The following is a 10310-nucleotide window of genomic DNA, read 5'->3' as shown; positions in this document are numbered from 1 at the left end:
GAGGAGGACTACAACCATGCCCACTCACGTACCCGTGTAGTCATAGAACAGGCATTCGGCCTACTGAAGACTCGTTTCCGCTGCCTCAGCAGGTCTGGCGGGGCACTCCTGTACCGCCATGAGAAGGTTGCAAAGATGGTCATGGCATGTGTCATGCTACACAACATGTGCGTACGTAGAAATGTGCCCATGCCCCCTGACGCAGAACTGCAAGCACCTGAAGATGGTCATGATGAGGGTGGGGATGTGGCAGCACCTCAAGGAGTCTGCGAGGCACAGGAGGGCCGTGACATTCGTCAGCATATCATAGATGCATGCTTCTAGCACTCACGCCTGGTGGCTGATACATGGACACGGGACTTGTGGCACTGTGTGTGTCTGGAACATGCACAATATGGACTGTACGCCTATAATGGCCTCGTACACAAAGATCAATGTCCACACATCTCATTGGATGATCGTGCATTGTTTATGGCATATGTGAAATTATGTTACACACCCCATCGACCCGCCACCCAAGTGAGCCCAACACACCCCCTCCACCCTCCTACCTCCCCCCCGAACACCAGTGTCCAAAGATGCTCATTGTCAGTGGGCAGACGCTATTGCAAGCCCCCTCTCCGGGTATCAGGGGCACCCCTGCCTGTGGAGCGCAGGTTCCTCCCAGATCTACGTTGGGGGCTGCCCTGGACGGAACTTGCAACGGATGATGTCTCTGCCTGCTCACGTCCATGCATGTCCCTAAGGGTTTGTGAGAGCTCAGTGAGCACACGGCGCACAGCGGCAAGTTCAGCACATACGTCTTTGGACGTCGCATGCAGTTCCCCCCTCAGGCTCTCGGTGCTTCTCTCCATTTGTGCCCTTAGTGTCTCTGTACTTCTCTCCATTTCTGCCCTAATGTCTCAGTTGATGTTTCTATGGCTGCCTTAGTACCCCCACATTCATCAGCATGGTCCTTGAGGAGCGTGGCCAGTTGCTGCTGTTGCACGATCACCTGGTCGAGGGACTGTTGCCTCTGCTGTGCCATGGCCATTTGCGGTGGTGTCACAGAGGGGCTGGTCACCTCATGTTGCCTTGCCACAGGGCTTGTGGGGGATGGCCAGTCGTCGTCTTGTGGGTGCCCCTGCGTGGTATCCTCATGGTGTACGGGATGGAACAGACAGGGGGATTGAGACAGGTCATGGATGGATCTTACTTCGACATCCCCGTTTTCTGTGTCGGAGCATGCTGCCATTAATGCAGTGTCACCTATGGTGCTGCTGCCACCAGAAGCAGTGCCTTCTGTGGCATCCATTGGGGGGACCTGTGGTGGTGCTGTTGTGGGCATGCTGGCTGCTTGGGTGCCTGTTGAAGTTCCCTCCTGTGTGCTGCCACTTGATTTGTGCTGCTGCCGTGTCTTGATGCGTGCAGCTGAGGTGGAGGGTCTTTGGCCGTTGGTCTTGGCCCTCTTTGCAGGTGTGCTGGTAGGGGTGTCCTGGAGCTCGTCGTTTGAATCGGACCCTGTGGTGGAGTAAAGGAGGGCGAGCGTTATTAATGGGTCTGTGGAAATTGGAATGGCAATGTATCACATGCATTGGGGTGGTACCTGAGGGTGATTTGGGTTGGGGCCTTGGAGGTGGTTTGATTTTTGTGTGGATTGAGGATGCAGTTGTTTTGCAGCCTCCAGTTAGGGTGTGCCTGCTGCAGGTGTAGAGGGTGTTTTTTGGATTTTTAATTATTTATGTATTTAATGTGACTTTTAAAGTGTGCTATCAGGCCTATGTATGTGGACGTTCTCCTGGACATGTGTTACTGTTGCACTATGTGGACACATGGTACTTCACATGATTGGACATTGTGGATTTAGCATTGTTTTATTTGGCCCACCTACCTGATTCTTCGGATGTCTGCACTCCTTTCTCCATCCCTCCGACTCCCTCTATACTCTCCATTCCAATGGTGGAGGCACAGATTTCTTCCCAGGGGGTCAACTTGATGGGTGATTCCGATCCTCCCCCGGTAGCTGTGGCAATGTTACGGTTGGCGGATAGTATGCTCCGTACGCGTATCCGCAAGTCGTCCCATCACTTTCTGCATTGCTGTGGGTTGCGGGGTGCGGTCCCCACCGCACTTACCCGCTGTGCCACCAGGGCACATATGGCCTTCTTGTTCGCAAGTGCCGTCCTGGTCATTTGCGTCGAGAAGACGACGGCAGCATTCTCCTGGAGGGTCTCTGTGAGCACGGTGAGTTCCTCACGGGAGAAGTGGACCTGCCGCTTGCGGTCGCACGCTTTCTTCGCTACTTTTCCCATTTTTCTTGGTTTCACTAGGGTGGATGACGGGTTGGGATGAGTCTCAGGGTAGTATTTTTAATGGTTGTGTGGAAATTGTGTTTTTATAGGTGTACGGCGTGCTGTTTCCCGTTCCGGGACCATGTTTTTACTTCCGTTTCCGTATATTTACGGTCACCGTACTTTCCGATTGCCGCTCATTGCGGTGACCGCTAAGATGGGTGGCGGAATTGCACCTAGGGCGCCGTACGGCGGCGGTGTGGGCCGTTTTGGGGTCATTTCCGCCATCGCGGACTTTGCACTTCCGCCATGGCGTGGTGCTCGTGCCCGATGGGTCGGAATGAGCCGCACTTTGCTCCGTCGTGCAATGGCGGAAACGCTATTTACGCTATGGCGGTCAGGTCAGTCACTTTCCGCCAGGGTCGTAATGAGGGCCAGCGTCTCTAAAGACAAGAAGCAAAGACACTATTCCTCAGGATTCCGGCAAGATCTCTTCTGTTCCCATCCTGACCCCTGACTCTGCCCAATCTATTAATGATGAATTTCCCAAACTCCCTCAAACTATCCAGAATCAGATTCTGGGCCTAGAGTCTTCTGAGCCATTTAGTTTACCACAAGGCGGTCTCAATAGCTCCCTTATGAATACCCCCTCCATCTTCTTAGAAGGTGCACCATCCCTTCTGGAGCTTTTAGGCCCCCACTATACATAGAAGGAGAGAGTGGCACTGTCTTTGTCCAGGTACAGCCTTCCTCTACCTCCCCTCTAAAGACCGACATGAACATAATGTTTTGTCTATACAAAATCTTTGCAAAGATATGAGTAAGGAATTGAAAATCACACCGCATATCTAGAGATTATAGCGAGCAGATTACATGCGCTAGAAACAGCTATGTTAAACGGTCATACTGCACACAGGCAGAAGTATTCTGAGTTGATTGTCCCGGTACTTCCGCCCTCTGAGAATAAGCCCACAGAGATTATAGTTTGGGACCTGAGTTCTCCGGCAGACTTGGCCTCAGATCCTCCACCTCGGAAAGCCTTGTCTACCAATGAGGCTCCGATCAGGGCCCCTTCTCCTCAAATTAATCGATGTGAGAACCTGACTAAAAAACAAAAAACAAAATAAGTTAGTACTTGCACCAATACATTTGCAAGGACACAATGGTTATAAGTCTCCTGGTGGACTTTTTTATACCAGTCTGCTGGGGACTAAGGGCTGAGAAAAGAGGTGCAAGGGAGCTAGGTGGCAAGTAAAGGGGTGCAAGGGGGTTGGGGTCCAAGAAGGGGTTCAAGGGGGCTGAGGTCCAAGAAGAGGTGCAAGGGGGCCAAGAAAAGGGGGCTGAGGGGCAAAAAAAGCATCACTTACCTTTTGAATTTGCCACGGCATACCAGGAACACGCTCCCCTAACTTCCTGTCCGTCCCGGCTGCCTGACCTCCTATGGCCCCAGCCCAGCCAATCATTGAGTGACTGGGGTGGGACAGGAGGTGGGCCAGCCGTAACTGACAGAAAGTCGGGCAAACACGCTCCTGTTGTGCAGTGGGCACTTTTTTTCCTCCTTTTTTTTACATCTGAGTTTGCGGGAAGCTGGAAGAGGCTTGTGGCCGGGCCCTGCTTTGGGCAGGCACTGAACCGGGGTAAGGGCCCAGGTTGTGACCCAGGCTGGCCCACTACCCTCTCAGCTTGCCCAGCTCTAGCAATGCCTGGAATAATGAAAAAGGAACTATGGTCATCCCTGACAGAAAAAAAGCCACCAGTACATTAATAATGGAAATCTTCAATCCAAATTTGCAGGCAAATTAAACAATATGCTATTTGACACGACTCTCTTTGGAACATATATTCATGTTATCTCATGTTATCTCATCAATACTAAAACACACAATTGCAAGCATACATATTGTGGTGGCATTAAATAGAACTGCATAGCGCTTTAATCAGTGGCAATAGGTACAATGGCATTTTTATAATGCTTAGTACAGGTAGTTCATCTAGCTATGATGGGTGACCTTTTTTTAATATTTCTTTTATATTGTCACTGTATGATTTTCTCTTAATAATTAACAAAAATTCAATACGTATGGCAAACCCATAGCTCAAACTCAAGACATTTTGTAGATGCCAGTAATCTTAAATCAAAAGGACTGATGAAAAGGTAAAAACAACCACCAGGAGTTGAGTAGGGTGCCCTATATAACATGAAGCCCTAGCCCTTTGAAAGATGCTCCTCTGGACCCTTTCTCCTTTGCTCTTTGGCTCACTGGTGAGCCACTCCAATACTTGGATCCTCTGGACATTTGCCCATTTCGTCCTTCACTGCTCTGGTGAGTCACTCTCCTCTGGTCCCTTGTGAGTTGCTCCTTTTATCTATTGATCCTCTAGTCCATGGCTCCATGATGAGTGGCCTTACTTTTTTTTAAATTAAAATAAAATGGAAGCAAAATGCTTCATTGTTCTCTATGCTTTTATGCTTTTAATGGCCGAAGTGTGTCCATGTAATCAGTCAGCACTGATTGGAGAAATAAATGGTAATTTCCACTTCAGAATCTTTCTTCTTCCCACCCTATGCAACTGAAAACTTTTCAACATGGCAGTTTGAACGTTTTTTCGCCCTCCCCTCATCTTCTCTGCTCTTTTCACTGTTTTTATTCTATTCTCTTCTCCTCTCCTTTCCCCTTTTCTCTCTCTCCTCCCCTACTTTTGTATGTGCACTTACTCTATCAGAATTGTCCCTGGACCTAGTATGATAGTAACAAATGTTTGTATCCGTCCCACGGGGGACCCTTAGGTAGCGATTCACAGTGATCTGGGTTACTGCATTATATGACATCTTACTCCGTCCAAGTGCATCTTAGCAGTATCTATTAAAGGGCTAAATGGTAGAACTTTCAGAAAAATGTTTTGTTAAACATCTATAGTAATCCTCTTACGGACCTAAATCTTTTTCTGCAGAAAGTTGATTCTAGAAGAATGGTGGTTTATCTCCCACCCGAGCGGACAGGTTATTGTGGGTGGGGATTTTAATGCAGATTGTACAGCCTCTATTAGCATCACACCTGACATGGAACACTATTTAATCACAGAAAACCTGGTGGGAGGTAGAAAGGTTTTGCATGGAAGTAAATGGAGTAGAATCCTAGAAACCTGGGGCCTATATGTGTTGAATGACCTCTTGGAGGAAAAAGGTGCTAAACTTTCGACATGGCATGGCAGCAATTGTTCATCTGTTATAGATTTCATTTTTGTTGCCAATGCCCTCCTGGAATCCTGTAAGAAATTTGATATAGCCCAGACTGTTTCCAGTGATCACAGTATGTTAACCTCGTATTTTGCTTCTTTAGGTCTGAATCATTCTCCTATAATTACTCATCAGTCACTGACAGAGAACACGAAATGTACCAGACTGAGTTGGCATGAAGGAAATATTAACAAATTCAATATGGTGATGTCTCATAATTTTAAAAACTGTACATATGAATCTAAGATTTTGCTTTTTTCAATTGTTCGCTTCAAACAGTTAATTGAAACTACATTGGAGTCCGCATTTAACAGTATTATGAGAAGTTTGATAAAACAAAATAATCCTCATAAGTTTGATCCGCATGTCTGCCACCTGAAAAGAATTGCACGCCAAATTATACGCAAGCTATGGAAAAATGGCAGCTTAGATAGAGGTTTGCTATGCTATGTGAGAAACCAGAGGGTATTCTCCCCTGTAGAGCCCAGGAACCCCTTATTCAGGTGGCCATCGCTGTTGGCTCCAGTTCCTGGGGGTGGACTAGTGGGGGAAGATCATCTGGGTAGGGGAGCCCGGGGTTGTGCTTGGGGAAATACCTCAGGTGAGATGTGGTACTATCACAGGGAGAATGGTGAGAGGAGCGAAGTCCCTGAAGGTTTTATAAGCTATTCCCAGTCATCATCCCTTCCACCCAGTGAATCTTCCTTACCCAAAGGTAAAACCAACAACCCATTCATATCTGGTAAACCCATTAAAAACCACAACTCCCAGAATGCCCGCTACCCACCCTCTACTCAGATATTTCCAATGACTCTACTTCACGTCCCTCTAACAATTCATTTCTGAACACCCAATCTATCTTGACAAAACATTTTATCTTTCTCACAAAGCCCTCTGTTTAGTCCATGATTTCGACTTTCCCCGTTTGCTTCATAATCCCTGCCAATCCCGTCCCTCTGATTATCACTTTCTGAAGTCCCAGTCAAATGTTACCAAAAACTACAGTGCCCACAAACCCTCTTGTTTATTTTGTGATGAGAATCCTGGTTATTCCCACATGTTTCAGAAATCCTATCAGTTTCACCCTTCTGAGTGTATAAAACCCCCTGGTACAAACCCTATAATTTCCTATAACTCCTCTTTCCCTGTGTGTCCTGCAAGGTACTTGAATATTCAAAACCCTCCTTTTCTTTCACACGAACCACAACCGACAACGGACTGGTAATAAAACTGTTTACCTGACATGTCCCGACAGAAGGGTCAAGCAGTTGACTTAAATCACGCACACCTGACGGCCCTTCCTTTTCCCCACAGGGATAAAAGGTGGAGCAAGAGAGCACAGTACGAGCAAGGTAGACCGCACAGTGAGACAGCTATCCAGACCCGGCAGTTCAAGGGAAGGAGCAAGGCAGTGAATATTGAGATGCTGACAAGGAGAGACACAACCTTGCCCTTTCTGACGCAGTGCTGCAAAACCTGTGCAGGGGGAATCATAAAACCAAGGACAATAGCCCAAGTGTGCTGCAACAGATGTCAACGGTACATGGAGGATGTCAACGGTGATACGCGGGAGCTAGGGAAACTCCTGCTACCGTGGTACAGTCCTTGACTCCAGCAAATAAGAAAGGCAAGCGGTTCATCACAGCGGGTGAGTCGAGGGGAGAGGCGGTAAGAATCGGGCTCTGGTGAATGAAAGTCGCAAAGTGACAAAGTTCAAAGAACTGTAAAAGTGTAAAGGGGAGACCAGCTACAGAGGGGGACCGGCACCACGTGGGTGCTGCTCCAAGAAACTCTGGTCAATTCCCCACCTGAATAAAACTACAGAACCCAGAAGGCTGAGGGAGAGTCACCAAGATAGGTCAAAGTGGTCATATCATGGTCAAGCAAAATCCCTGTACAGTCGAAAGCCTTTGATATACGAACTTGAGAAAGCAAAGGAAGTGAAACCTGCAAACCTTTATGAATGTGAAGTTGGCAAGAGTGAACTCCACCGAGGGATGCTGACGAGAAGGGGGCAAGTCTAAAGTCCCACGAAGCAGTGCATCGACAAACGTGAACCCGGCTGAGGGTTGTCCACTATGAACTGTTCGAAAAGACATTGAGCCTCATCACGAGTTGGGCGGTAGCCCTTAAATCCAGCGGAAACGGTATTAGCGCCGCCAATATCGCTCCACAGGAACACAACTGTAAATCCTGCCGGCGCTATTACAGACGGCGCAGAAACAGCCAGCTGTAATAGCGCCGGCAACAAAACACGCAATTAGAGGCCTATCATAAGTACAGGGTTGGCACACATAACGCCAGAAAACCGGCGCTAATAACGCTGAAAATACCCCCGCCCAAATGCTGGAGGTAAAAGAACACATGAGACAGCAATAAGGGCCCTGGTGGAAACAATGCACCCAAGAGGTCTACAAAAGACCCACCCATGGCCCACACACCCTCCCCAACACCATGTTTCCATTTGGAGCCGGGAGCCTTGATGTGGATATGTATATGCTGTGCCTGGATTTACAGAGGCCTGAAAACCAGCCCAGGGCCCTGAGAGCACAGGGGGTAGTGGGAGGGAGGGGGAGTGGAGGAGGAGGCGGAGACCAGCACCAGCAAGGCGGCCAGCCAATCTCAGGGTCAGGCCAACATCCTGGGCCCTGACTGATGGGCAGTTGGTGTCTGAGTACAGGCTGGACAGAGCAACAATCACCCAATTGCTGGACACAATCCAGGCTGACATAGGCAGTCGTATAGCCATCAGCACCGCTGTACCCCCACTTGTGAAGCTTGTTTCCGTTTTAGAGTACCTCGGGACTGGCAGCTTCCAACACACTGTTGCCATGATGCATGGTATGGCCCAGTCCACCTTCAGTGCCGTGCCGGGGCAGGTGCTGGATGCATTGCTGCTCCATGTCAATGAGCACATTGCATTGCCAACCACACAGGCACAGGTCAACCAAGTCAAGGCACAGTTCCATGCCATTGCCCAGGTCCCGAACGCGACTCCAGCCCTAGACTGCACACATGTTGCACTTGTAGCACCCCAAGACCATGAGGCAGCCTAAAGGAACCCGAAGAGTTTCCATTCACTCAACGTGCAGATGACCTGTAGCCCTGAGCTAACATTCAGCCACTGCTGCACCCACAACCCAGGATCTACCCACGACTCCATGGTACTGCACAACAGTACCCTGTCAGCCTGCATGGAGGGGCACCGAGGCCAACACACACAGAGATGGTGGTGGGATGTTTGAAGGAACAGCATCAAAGAGATGTCTTAACACTGCCTGACCCACCTGAGAATCAATCTTATAATGTGTATCTAAGCAGTAATGTTGTGTAAAGGTGTGAAGGGAATTCCAGGTAGCTGCTTTGCAAATAGAATCTAGAGGAATATTTTCAATGAAAGCTATAGTAGCCCCTGTGCCTCAAGTAGAATGTGCTTGGGGTGGCGCTAGTGAGCCCGTCCAGGAATAGCAGAGTTTTGCTGAGCTCCGTGGTTCGGTTCCTAAAATCCTGAAAATAGAAGCACAGAGGCAACCCGGGGTACCCTAAAGACAGATTGCATCCACCTTAATCAGAACGCGACTCGATTCAGTAGCTCTGCGATATCTGCTTGATCTGGATACTTGATCTCGCGAAGGCAGCTTACATCCCTGCAGAGGGTTGGAGGCTGCCTTGCGGCAGCATCACACCCTCTGTGGGGGCCTGAAGGGGGAGTGGGAAGTCCGTTCGCGATGAAGACTGTGGTTGAATCAGGAGTGGAGGGGCTGACCTGAGGGGAAAGGTCTGCTTCCAGCACGCTACCGGAGGAGGATGAGTGTCTGCTGACAGAGGAGGAGGTGTGCTGCCTGGCCCGGGCACAGGCTGCGAGGACATCGCAGTGTGAAGGAGGACCCCCAAGGAATTCTGCGGCCCACGGGAGCACCACCTGGGACTTTGGAGCCAGCGGTGGCATACATGCTGAGGCCCAGGTAGGCCCCCGTGGCAGCCCCTGCTGGGAGAGCATGGATGGGAAGGAACACTGGACTGAGGCCCTGAACAGAGTGGCAGCTCTGGCTTGGTGGGACACAGTGGAATCCCCCTGCTCAGATGACCCATAAGGGGAGTGCTCCTGACCCCGGCATGCCTGGAGCCCTGGTGCTTGGACAGTAGGTCTTCTGTCGGGGAGCTGAGGGCCTAAATCTGGGGAGCTCCATCCTGATTGCCAGTCCCCACCAGGCCCCATGTACACTGTGATGTTGCCTGTCTTTTGTTGATCCTGCTGTTTGGCGTGGGACTGGCCCACTGCCTCTGTCATAGGGAAAGCAGACAAATTACAGAGGAAGCTGGTGTTTGAGGCGGCCTCGACCTCTAAGTCCCAGAGCTTTGCCCCAGGAGGAGGAGGGGAGCGGCTGGGGAACCAACCTGTGGGATGGCTAACCAGGCGCTGCAGATGGACATCAATGAGATTCTGATGGACCTTAAGGTGGACTTTGGCAGGCTGGAATCTAAACTGGACTCGCTATCCTCTAAGGTCGATATGCTTCAGCATCGGCTGGATGAACACGGGTACCGCCTGGATGAAGCAGAGCACAGAGTCTCCGCTCTTGAAGATGTGTCGATGTCACTCACAGCCAGGGTATCAGCCCTGGAGGTGCAACTGAAGGCGGTGGCCGCCAAAAATGAAGACCTGGAGGGCAGAGCCCGCCGGAGTAACATCCGCCTAGTAGGGATCCGAGAGCGCAAGGATCCGGTTAAGATGGAGGAATTTGTTGAGGCTCTTTGCAGGGAGGTCTTTGGAGGAGTTGAGCTATCCCCTTTTTTTGTGG

The sequence above is a fragment of the Ambystoma mexicanum genome, chromosome 8 (assembly GCF_040938575.1).
Source record: "Ambystoma mexicanum isolate Mex_15411 chromosome 8, UKY_AmexF1_1, whole genome shotgun sequence".
NCBI classification, from domain to species: domain Eukaryota; kingdom Metazoa; phylum Chordata; class Amphibia; order Caudata; family Ambystomatidae; genus Ambystoma; species Ambystoma mexicanum.
This window is presented reverse-complemented; position numbering follows the sequence as displayed.